Source organism: Squalius cephalus (genome assembly GCF_949319135.1).
Source record: "Squalius cephalus genome assembly, chromosome: 23".
Lineage (NCBI taxonomy): Eukaryota > Metazoa > Chordata > Actinopteri > Cypriniformes > Leuciscidae > Squalius > Squalius cephalus.
Window position 1 is genome coordinate 2,896,092 of NC_137144.1, and position 10,367 is coordinate 2,906,458.

The 10,367-nt window shown below is 37.0% G+C and overlaps 1 gene segment (V, D, J or C); it reads right to left on the reverse strand.

The window, feature by feature from the left end:
* Nucleotides 1-7,725: 7,725 nt before the first annotated feature.
* On the reverse strand, nt 7,726-8,178 carry LOC307151298 (immunoglobulin kappa variable 1-27-like). The segment is given in 2 exons: nt 8,130-8,178; nt 7,726-8,042 (listed from the first exon to the last, which is right to left on the reverse strand).
* Between the last annotated feature and the right edge of the window lie 2,189 nt (nt 8,179-10,367).

Below are 10,367 nucleotides of genomic sequence, written 5' to 3' on the forward strand. Positions count from 1 at the left end.
ATGTGTCACATGTGTTATGATATTTTTTTAAACAGTAAAACTTTACTAAACAGTAGCTAGGTGCAAAAACAATTATTTTAAATAATTATAGTATGTTAGCATTTTATTTCAACTACAGTATTTTATTGCATTTTACCTATGGTATTTAGCATTTAAAGGTGCATATATATTCTGTATTTTTTGTCTTAACTATGTATGAATTATATTTTTTAAATATCTGTTTACCTATTTAACTTAATATTTAAAATGGCATATTTACGCTGTATTGCTTTGCTTTGTATTCTTACCTAGTATGAATTATAATTATTTTTTACATTTGTTTCATTTTATGTTTAATTTTTTTAATATCTGTTTACATATTTAACTTAGTATTAAAAATTGCATATTCACTAGGCATTTGATCTGTATTTATTTTCATCTTACTTGTGTATGAAGTATGATCATTTTTCATCATTCAACTGTTTCATTGTCTTTAATATAGCAATTTCACAAATTACTCAAAGCATATTTTAAATTAAATGTACGGTGGCGAGAGCTCAACGCGCTGCAAATGAAGAAAACACATGCAAATTAGAAAAACACCAGAAAATTAAGAAAACTTCTTCATCAGTTTGACAACACACTGCAAATACTCACATTTAGACGTATTACAGAAGAGCAAACACTAACTAAAAAATACTCCCAGATGTAACACGCACATCAAATAGACATCACAGAGATGTACGTGTGCTATCAGAAATGGTTCCACCAGCTCATCCAGGTCCCCACCAGGTTAGCCAAGCTGGTCCACCAGCTTATCCAGGTCCCCACCAGCTTAGCCAAACTGGTCCACCAGCTCATATGGTCCCCACCAGCTGGTCCAAGCTGGCCCACCAGCTCATCCAGGTCCCCACCAGCTTAGCCAAACTGGTCCACCAGCTCATATGGTCCCCACCAGCTGGTCCAAGCTGGCCCACCAGCTCATCCAGGTCCCCACCAGCTTAGCCAAACTGGTCCACCAGCTCATATGGTCCCTACCAGCTGGTCCACCAGCTCATCTAGGTCCACCCCAGCTGGTCCAAGCTGGCACACCAGCTCATCCAGGTCCCCACCAGCTTAGCCAAACTGGTCCACCAGCTCATATGGTCCCTACCAGCTGGTCCAAGCTGGTCCACCAGCTCATCTAGGTCCCCACCAGCTGGTCCAAGCTGGTCCACCAGCTCATCCAGGTCCCCACCAGCATGGACCAGCTCATGACCAGCTTGGACCAGCTAATGACCAGCATGGACCAGCTAATGACCAACATGGACCAGCTAATGACCAGCATGGACCAGCTAATGACCAGCTTGGACCAGCTAATGACCAGCTAATGACCAGCTTGGACCAGCTAATGACCAGCTTGGACCAGCTAATGACCAGCTTGGACCAGCTACCAGCTTGAGCTGGTATTAGCTGGATTCTCCAGTAGGGAGCATGAAACAACGATTAAAATTAAGATACAATTAATACAAAACGAAATTCACTTTAATTAAAGTGAATTTCGTTTTGTATTAATTGTATCTTAATTTTAATCGTTGTTTCATCAACAAATTGCCTGTATTTAATACATAATAATTAAAAATAACAGGCAGTAGAGCTCCGTGTCGGCATGTGAACTGGAGCTTGTCTCATAAATGAACCCAAACTCATAAGCTTTGCCTAAAATGCCAGAGAAATATATAGAAAGCTCGAAATGTGTTATTTTGAACAAAACTATTAAAATATGTAGCCTACGTTTATATATAAAATAGCTTGTCAACTTATGCAAGTAAATTTAAAAAGACTTACTCATCCGAAATATTATCCACAGCTGGATCAAGCCGTTCTTCAAAATACAAGCGTTCGTCGTCAGAGTCCCGCTCTTCTTCTGAGGAAAAAGTGAACTCATCATCACTATCCAGGACTAGCTGAAGAGCTTCCTCACCTGTGAACAGTGTCATCTTCCAACGTCGCAGAAAAGTGAATGAATGAAACTTGCTGGTTTTAAGGCATTTCAGGGGGCGTTACCTCATTTTGCATAGATCACCTCAGCGCATTATCTTATGAATAGCGCGATGTGCGAGTGGGTGTGAACTCATTACATGTAATGAGATGAGACGGGAGAAACTGTACTTCTCTTTAGTTTCATACAGATTACATTGCAGGAGAATATTTGTTTTGAATGTGAATTGTTTTATTTAAAAGTAGAAATTTAAAGCTTTCTTTAGACACATGTTTCATGGTTGTGTGATAAGTATTAGCTGAGTTTCAGTTCATTTTCCAGACTTGTTTCAGAAAGATTTTTGCAGAGACAGAGTGAGCTGAAAGCGCACCCTGTTTAGTTTATTTATTTAAAAATAAAAACAAGGTTTTGATGTTAATGTGAGTATACACAAAAAAAAGAAGACCCTCTATAGTTTATAATCATGTATTTATTTTATTTATATGACCATAAATGACGGATTTTTTTAAGTTTATGTTGCTGCTATGTGAAAAAAATCCAGCAAAACGCGCCGGCGCGTTCGTCGACCTCAGAGGGTTAAATGCCACGGCCTACCTGAGCATTGTTTCTGACCATGTCCATCCTATTATGACCACCATGTACCCATCCTCTGATGGCTACTTCCAGCAGAATAATGCACCATGTCACAAAGCTCGAATCATTTCAAATTGGTTTCTTGAACATGACAATAAGTTCACTGTACTAAAATGGCCCCCACAGTCACCAGATCCCAACCCAATAGAGCATCAACATCTGGTCGTCAGGAGGAGCCCCAAAGGAAACGGTTGGTCGTTCCGGAGAAGGACCAAGACGTTCGCTAAGGGACTCCAATGGCAACAGCGCTTGTGAGGCGTGAGGGGCCCGCGGAGGTTGACTCGACGGGGAAGCCCTCACGGTAATCCTCAGATCACCCTGGTCATGCACCGAAGTAGGTCTATTCTGCGGGGCAGAATAAACACTAGATCGGGGCATAGGCGAGGGGACTGCACCTCCCTTGAGGTAAGCGAGTCTCGATCTAAGCGCTGAGATAGTCATATTCCCGCACTGCTCTGCCTGCTCAGCTCTTACTCTCCACAGGGGGCGCTGGTGAGCTGGACACTGGACGGGTCAGAGGTCACCGAGGGGGTTCTGACCAGCGCAGAGAGCCAGTAGGGCGACCGCTACAGCCGCAGTAGCGTCCTGACCCTCAGCAAAGCACGCTGGGAAGAGGGAGAGCTGTACGTCTGCAGAGTAACACATGATGGAGCTCCTCATGAGGTCTCGTTCCACAGACGAGGAAAATACTATAATTAATTAATAACTATAATAAATAATACATCTGGATGAGGTCATTTACTCACACCACATCTAATAGTTTCTAACATCATGTTTGTAAAGTAGCCTAAAAGAAGGCCACGTAAATTAAAACCGCAAAGTCTTATCGACAAAAGTCGAGGAGAAAGTTCATCCATCAAATTAACCGACAGCAGCTTTAATGCCTGAGTGACAGGTGGAAGACTGGCTGGATCTGGATGTTACCGAATCAAAGAGTGGCTCATGTATGACGTTAGAGTCTGGTTGTCCAGTCCGGTTCCAGCAGGGCTTTGTCGATTCTTTTATGTTTTATTATTGTTATTGTGCCGCCAACCCCTGCTTTAGCCCATAGAAAGCCGTGCATCAATGAGCCCTTGACATAATGGTCTTGTCCACATTAACAGAGGACGAGGCGAAAAGCCCACTAACTAGGTTGTGCTTAGTGGTGAGAGGCTCAGTTAATGAGCAACCGTCTGGGCTTTCCTGGGGACACATTACATTTTAGATAACAACAAACCTCTTGCAGATGGTCCTCGTCTAACTGCCAGAGTCCGGCGCTCACTTGGTCGTGAAGGTGTTGGCTGTTCTCCATGACTAAATTCGTCTCTGTATGAAGAGGTAGTCTTCGTCACGCTGCTCTACCTCTCCTGGCTGCTTGGCTCGCCAAAATATGTTACACATATAGAAAGGAGCAGGCGTCGTTTCTGGTGCAACACATTTAATAAAGGAAATTGTTGGTATGCAAACCTGCAAGACAGATATCAGATCCAATGTCAATCACAAGTGGAGCGTCTCAATTCTGTGTGTTAGCTATCTGCTCGTCTCTGCATTAACTGCTATATTACGCGTTAGTTAGTTAGTTAGTTAGTTAAAGTTTATTTCGGTCAACTTCAAAAGAAAAAAAATAAAGAAAAACAATTTACAAGCAAACATAGAAAACAAACATTAGGTTACAATGTAAACAATATTTAAAAGAGAGAAAAAAAAAAGTTGATCGACCGAAAAGGTGTCGGCTGAAGCTTATGCTTATTGCGCCGATCCTTTTTGCATAACATTTATTTTACACACAACACCAAATCCCAAAGTCATCATGCATACAATGACTAAAAGAAAAAGAAGCTAAATTCATTCAGTTTTGTATAATGTGATCTTTTTTTCTTTAAATAATTTCTTGAAACTACTAATGGATTTACATATTTTCAATTCATCATCAAGACTATTCCACAGTTTAACCCCCTGAACAGACAGACATCTCTGTTTGACATTGGTTCTGATTTGAGGTTTGCTGAACATAAGTGTTCCTCTGAGCTCATAAGGAGTAGATTTCATCTGAAACAAGTTCTGGACACAGTCTGGAAATGTATTATTTATTATTTTATACATTATTTTGGCTATTTTAAATTCCACCAAGTCATTAAATTTTAATAGGTTGGAATTCATAAATAACTTGTTTGTTGGGTGATAATAATCTGTTTTATTTATAATTCGTATTGCACGTTTTTGCAGAATAACTATTGGTTTTATTATTGTTTTGTATGTATTTCCCCAGATCTCTACACAATAAGTCATGTATGGCACTATTAGAGACTGGTACAATATGCTTAGGGCCTTTGTGTCAAGAATGAGTTTTGTTTTAGACAGGATAGCCAGTGTTTTAGAAATTTTTGACTTTATATAGGATATGTGAGATTTCCAGCTGATCTTGCGGTCAATGATGATACCTAAAAATTTAATTTCATTTACCAATTCTAGTTCCAATTTATCGATTCTTATCTGGACTTTTTTATTTATTTGTTTATTACCAAATAAAATAAATTTAGTTTTATCTATATTTAGTGACAGTTTATTAACATCAAACCATTTTTTTAATGTTTTCATTTCTGCTTCCACTGTGTCCAGAAGCTGTCCCAAATTCTGATTGGAACAAAATATAGTTGTATCATCAGCAAATAAAACACAATTTAATTGAGTAGACACATTACAAATGTCATTGATATATAATAAAAATAGCTTTGGTCCAAGGACTGATCCTTGTGGAACCCCACAAGTGACCCTCTGAAGCTGTGACCTGTCATTGGTGAACTGCACAAACTGAAATCTATTACTGAGATAGTCACTAATCCATCTTTGTGCAACGCCTCTGATACCATATATTTCAAGTTTTTTTAATAATATTTTATGATCAATGGTATCAAATGCTTTTTTTAAGTCTATAAAAATTTCAACTGAGTAACTTTTATTCTCTATTGCAGAGGTCAGTTTTTCAACCAGCTCTATTACAGCCATTTCTGTGGATCGATTTGCTTGGAAGCCATATTGATGATCGTTTAATAGTTTATATTTTTCAATGAAACTGTCTAATCTTGTTTCAAATAGTTTTTCTAGTATTTTTGAAAATTGTGGAAGGAGGGAAATTGGTCTGTAATTTGAGAATAAATGACTGTCACCATTTTTGTAGATGGGGATGACTTTAGCTGTTTTCATGTTATCCGGAAAAACACCACTTTGGAAAGATAAGTTGAAAACATAAGTTAATGGTTTAACAACAAATGTCACAACATCCTTAACTAGTGCCATATCTATATCATTAAAATCTGTTGATTTTTTTTTTTTAAATGTATTTATTATATTTATTATTTCATTTTCATCTACTGACTTTAGAAATATTGAGTTTGTATTTGATTTAATTATGTCAACATCCACACCTACTTTTGATTCTGGTTGCACAATATTATTTGCTAAATTGGCTCCTACATTTACAAAATAATTATTGAATTCATTAGCAATATTGATTGGATTAGTTATAGTTTTCAATTGGTTTGTGAAGTACTTTGGATATTCGCTTTTCTTAGTGTTTCCTTTGATTGCACTATTTAATACCTTCCAAGTCTCTTTAATGTTACTTCTGTGTTGCTCTAGTAGATTATTATAATAAGCCTTTTTAGTTTTTCTTAATATATTTACTAGCTTGTTTTTATATAGTTTATATTTAAGTTCGGCTTCCTTTGTTCTCTTTTCTAAAAAGAGTTTATATAGGAGATTTTTCTTGTTACATGCATTTTGAAGTCCTTTGGTGATCCAGGGTTTGGCTTCATACTTTGACTGTTTTTGCATGCTCATAGGACAATGTTTGTTGAATAAGTGAGTAAAAATAGACAAGAATTTATTATAAGATTCATTTGGATCATTAATTGAGTAGACTTCATTCCAAGTCTGTATACTTAATTCTTGTTTAAAGGCTCTAACGGATACTGCAGTTTTGAGTCGTTTTAAACTATATACTCCTTGTTTCTTTGTGTTTTGATTCTGAAAAAAAAGTTGCAGTGTACTAAAGACAGGAAGATGATCACTTATATCGTTTATAAGGAGACCACTTTCTATTCTGCTGTCAACTGCATTTGTAAAGATATTGTCGATTAAAGTAGAACTATTTGCTGTGATTCTTGATGGTTTTGTGATAGTGGGAAAAAGACCTAAACTAAACATAGTATCCATAAAATCTCTGTGCTTTTGTAATTTGTGTACATTCAATAGGTCAATGTTAAAGTCTCCACAAACAAAGGTTACCTTTGACATGTCAAACATTTCCACAATTCTGCTGTTAAATGCATCAATACATGACCCTGGAGTCCTATATATACAGCTTACCAGGATTGTTTGCGATTTTTTAACCATTATTTCAACTGTAACACATTCCATCATATTATCTATTTCGATTGTCATATTTTTTACTAATTTACAGTTAAACCCACTACATACATATAAAGCTACACCACCTCCTTTTTTATTAGTTCTATTCACATTAAATAATTCATACCCTTCGAGTTTGGTATCACATTCTCTATTCACATTTAGCCAAGTCTCTGATAAGGCAATGATGTGAAAATTAGGAAATTGTCTTAAGTAGTCCTTAATTTCTTCAAAGTTAGTATACAGGCTTCGACTGTTGAAGTGTATTATTGATAAAACATTATTCATTCTTACACTGGATTTGAATTGTTCAAATATTCAAATTGTTGAATATTACGCGTTCTGGAGCAGATCTTAGCGAGAGCTCCCCCTAGCAGTTTGGATAATTTACACCGCTGTATACACATAAATCAATACCCTTCTTGCAGATCTGTTATTAAAGTAACCAAACAGGAGTCTAACACAGGCTTTAAACACAAGCACAAACATTTAGTCTGAATAGATTACTCTGAATATAATTGTATGCTAATCTCTCACTTTCGTTTTTTTTTTTTTTTTAAAGACCTATTCACACTAGTGCCACACTATCGATAAATGTATATTTTTAAAGTCTTTAGAAACTTTGAACTAAACATTGATATTGTGTAGTTTGTGATCCTCCATCAGCAGCTGCAGTTTCTCTCAGCTGTATCAGTGCAGTCACTGTGACGTCTGACTGACAGAGGTTTTTGTACGACTCTTTATCACTGTGTGAACACTGGACCACTGTGTAAACTCTGACAGTAATAATCTCCTGTATCTTCAGTCTGGACTCCACTGATGGTCAGAGTAAAATCTCGTCCAGTATTTGCTGTTCCACTGCCACTGAATCTAGATGGAGTTCCTGACTGGAGACGGTTTATATAATAAATCAGGAGTTTAGGAGCTTCTCCAGGTTTCTGCTGGTACCAGTATAAGTAGTTGCTGTCTATTCCTACATCTATATTACACTCTATTGTTGCTGTTTGACTCTGTTGGACCGTTTTAACTTCAGGTTGAGTCAGAGTCACTCCTCTGGATTCTGAAGAAGAGAAAAAAAAAATAGTGATAATAACTATTATCATCATATACTTTTACAAAAACACCAAAACCAGTTTTTACATCTTACCTTGAATAAACAGTGCAATGGTCCAGATGAAGATGTTGATTGTGTTCATTGCTGTAGTTTAGTCTTGTGTGATGATGAAGATTGTGTTCTGCTCTCAGTCATGAAGTGTTAAACTCACAGCACTATAAACACTCTCAGAGCACTGAAGCATGTGCTGACAATGCAAAGTGACTCTCTCTATTTAAATTCATTATCCTCATAACTCTCATTATCCTGAAGACTGTAGATCAGTCACAAACACATTATCAAACAACTTCCTCATGTTGAGAAATGCTAAGCTATTTTACACACATTTCTGAAGAGTCTATTGACAGAATCATACATATTATTATTCAGTCATTATTAATATTTACATTGCACTTATTTAACAACTGACGAGGAAACTATTGATTTGAAGACATTCATATATATTAACCCTCTACTGCAAACATTTTGATGGCACATGATAAAAATTATTCCACATCATTTCTTGGCTCATTTGGAAACATTTGATTGATTTATTGATCATGAAGCAGTTCTTCTCTGCTGTGAAACACAGGTGTACGTTACACTTTTTGCACATCGCTTTGGGTGTTCCTGTGCACCCAGAACCCTGAATCTTCCCCTCGTGTCACACATTATTTGCCATTGTGAGGTATTGTCAAGACATCCTTGAAAAGTACTCCTTATCGCACAACGTTGCCCTGAGGAAACAAAAAAAAAAAAAAAACATGCAAAAAAAAAAAAAAAAAACTTCATAAATCCTGCTAAAAGGCTTCTCTACACCTTCATTCACACACATGTTTTTTTTTTATGTGCAGTTCATGTCATTTTATATAAGACTATTAAAGCAAATAATCTTGCCTTCTTCTCACACCATGTGCTCCTGTGACCATGTGTCAGAAAAGGACTGTGCTTGATAGCGACTCCCAAACCTTATTGGCCTGTTCTTTGATACTCTTTTAACCCTTCTAATTGGTTGCAATCATTTAAAGGGACTGTGTGTAGGAATTACTCCCATCTAGTGGTGAAATTGTATTTTACATTCAAACGAATAATGCTCTCCAGCGCCTCACTTTTTCAAATGCGCGTTGCATCTATGGTAGCCGTTATGTACCAAAAAGCTATGACAGGATGTCTTATAATAGCACTTCGAGTTTTTCTTCAGGTGAACAGGTTTGTTATTTAAAACAAACTGAAACTTGAAACAACGAAAAAAAGAATGTTACAGTATCAATTACTGACTGTGAAAAACATTAACTATGGTAATTAGTAGTAATGCCTTCTTTACTCGTTATATTTTTTGAAGTACGTGCATTGTTAGATATCATCATCATCATCAGAGCCTTCTCTAACGTTACTTTACTCAATAGCTGCTATTCATCAAAGAGCCTGTTTAACTTTTAACTATAAATGTTCTACTATCTATATAATAAGGTACACAACCAAGCAATGAAAAATAAGCTTGTAATTAAGACCGTAACATTGACTTACCTGTCGAGAAGAAAGCAGGCAACTTCAGGGTCTCTTTTGAAAGCTTTCTCCTGCATTAGCTATCCCGACATTAACCCTTGTTTTTGTAATCTCCGCTCACGTTTCCTTTTACGGTCTATTTTGGACTTTTACGACGACGAGGACTCCTTATCCTGTGACTCAGCATATGTATGTATGAATGAACGCTGTATAAATAACCGTGCAGTGCAGCCTTTTAAACTTGCCGGGGCCGTGACAAGCGCCTCTTACTGCTCTGCTCCTCCGCTTCTGCTGGCTTCAGTCACGTGACGCTGGCTCTGAACAAAACGCGTTGTGGAAACGCGTTGGCCTAGTACTTTTTGTCCCTCTCTGCTATTATAGTTTTTCAAGATGGCGGAACTACATGGAAGCCTCCGTCGACCTACCCGTCCCATGTATATAAAGATGATAAATTCTTCGTTTACGAGAATTAGTCTGATCATTGGCATAGGTATTTGTACACCATTGAGGGCATATTTATTAATTAAAATATTGATTTTAGATAATCAAAATACTTAAAAAGCTACACATAGTCCCTTTAAAGAAACATGTACTGAACATGATGTACTGAGGCCTTAAGAAAACTTTATATAAAATATATATTTTATGAAACATGTTGAACTCTAAAACTGGTAGAAATTCAAAGCCATAAATCTAAACAAGTTGTTTTCCAAATGTGAGGTTGATATCTCAAAAGATCTGCTTTCAGTGAGAGTTAGTTTGGGCGCAGTCCTGGATTTGTGATTT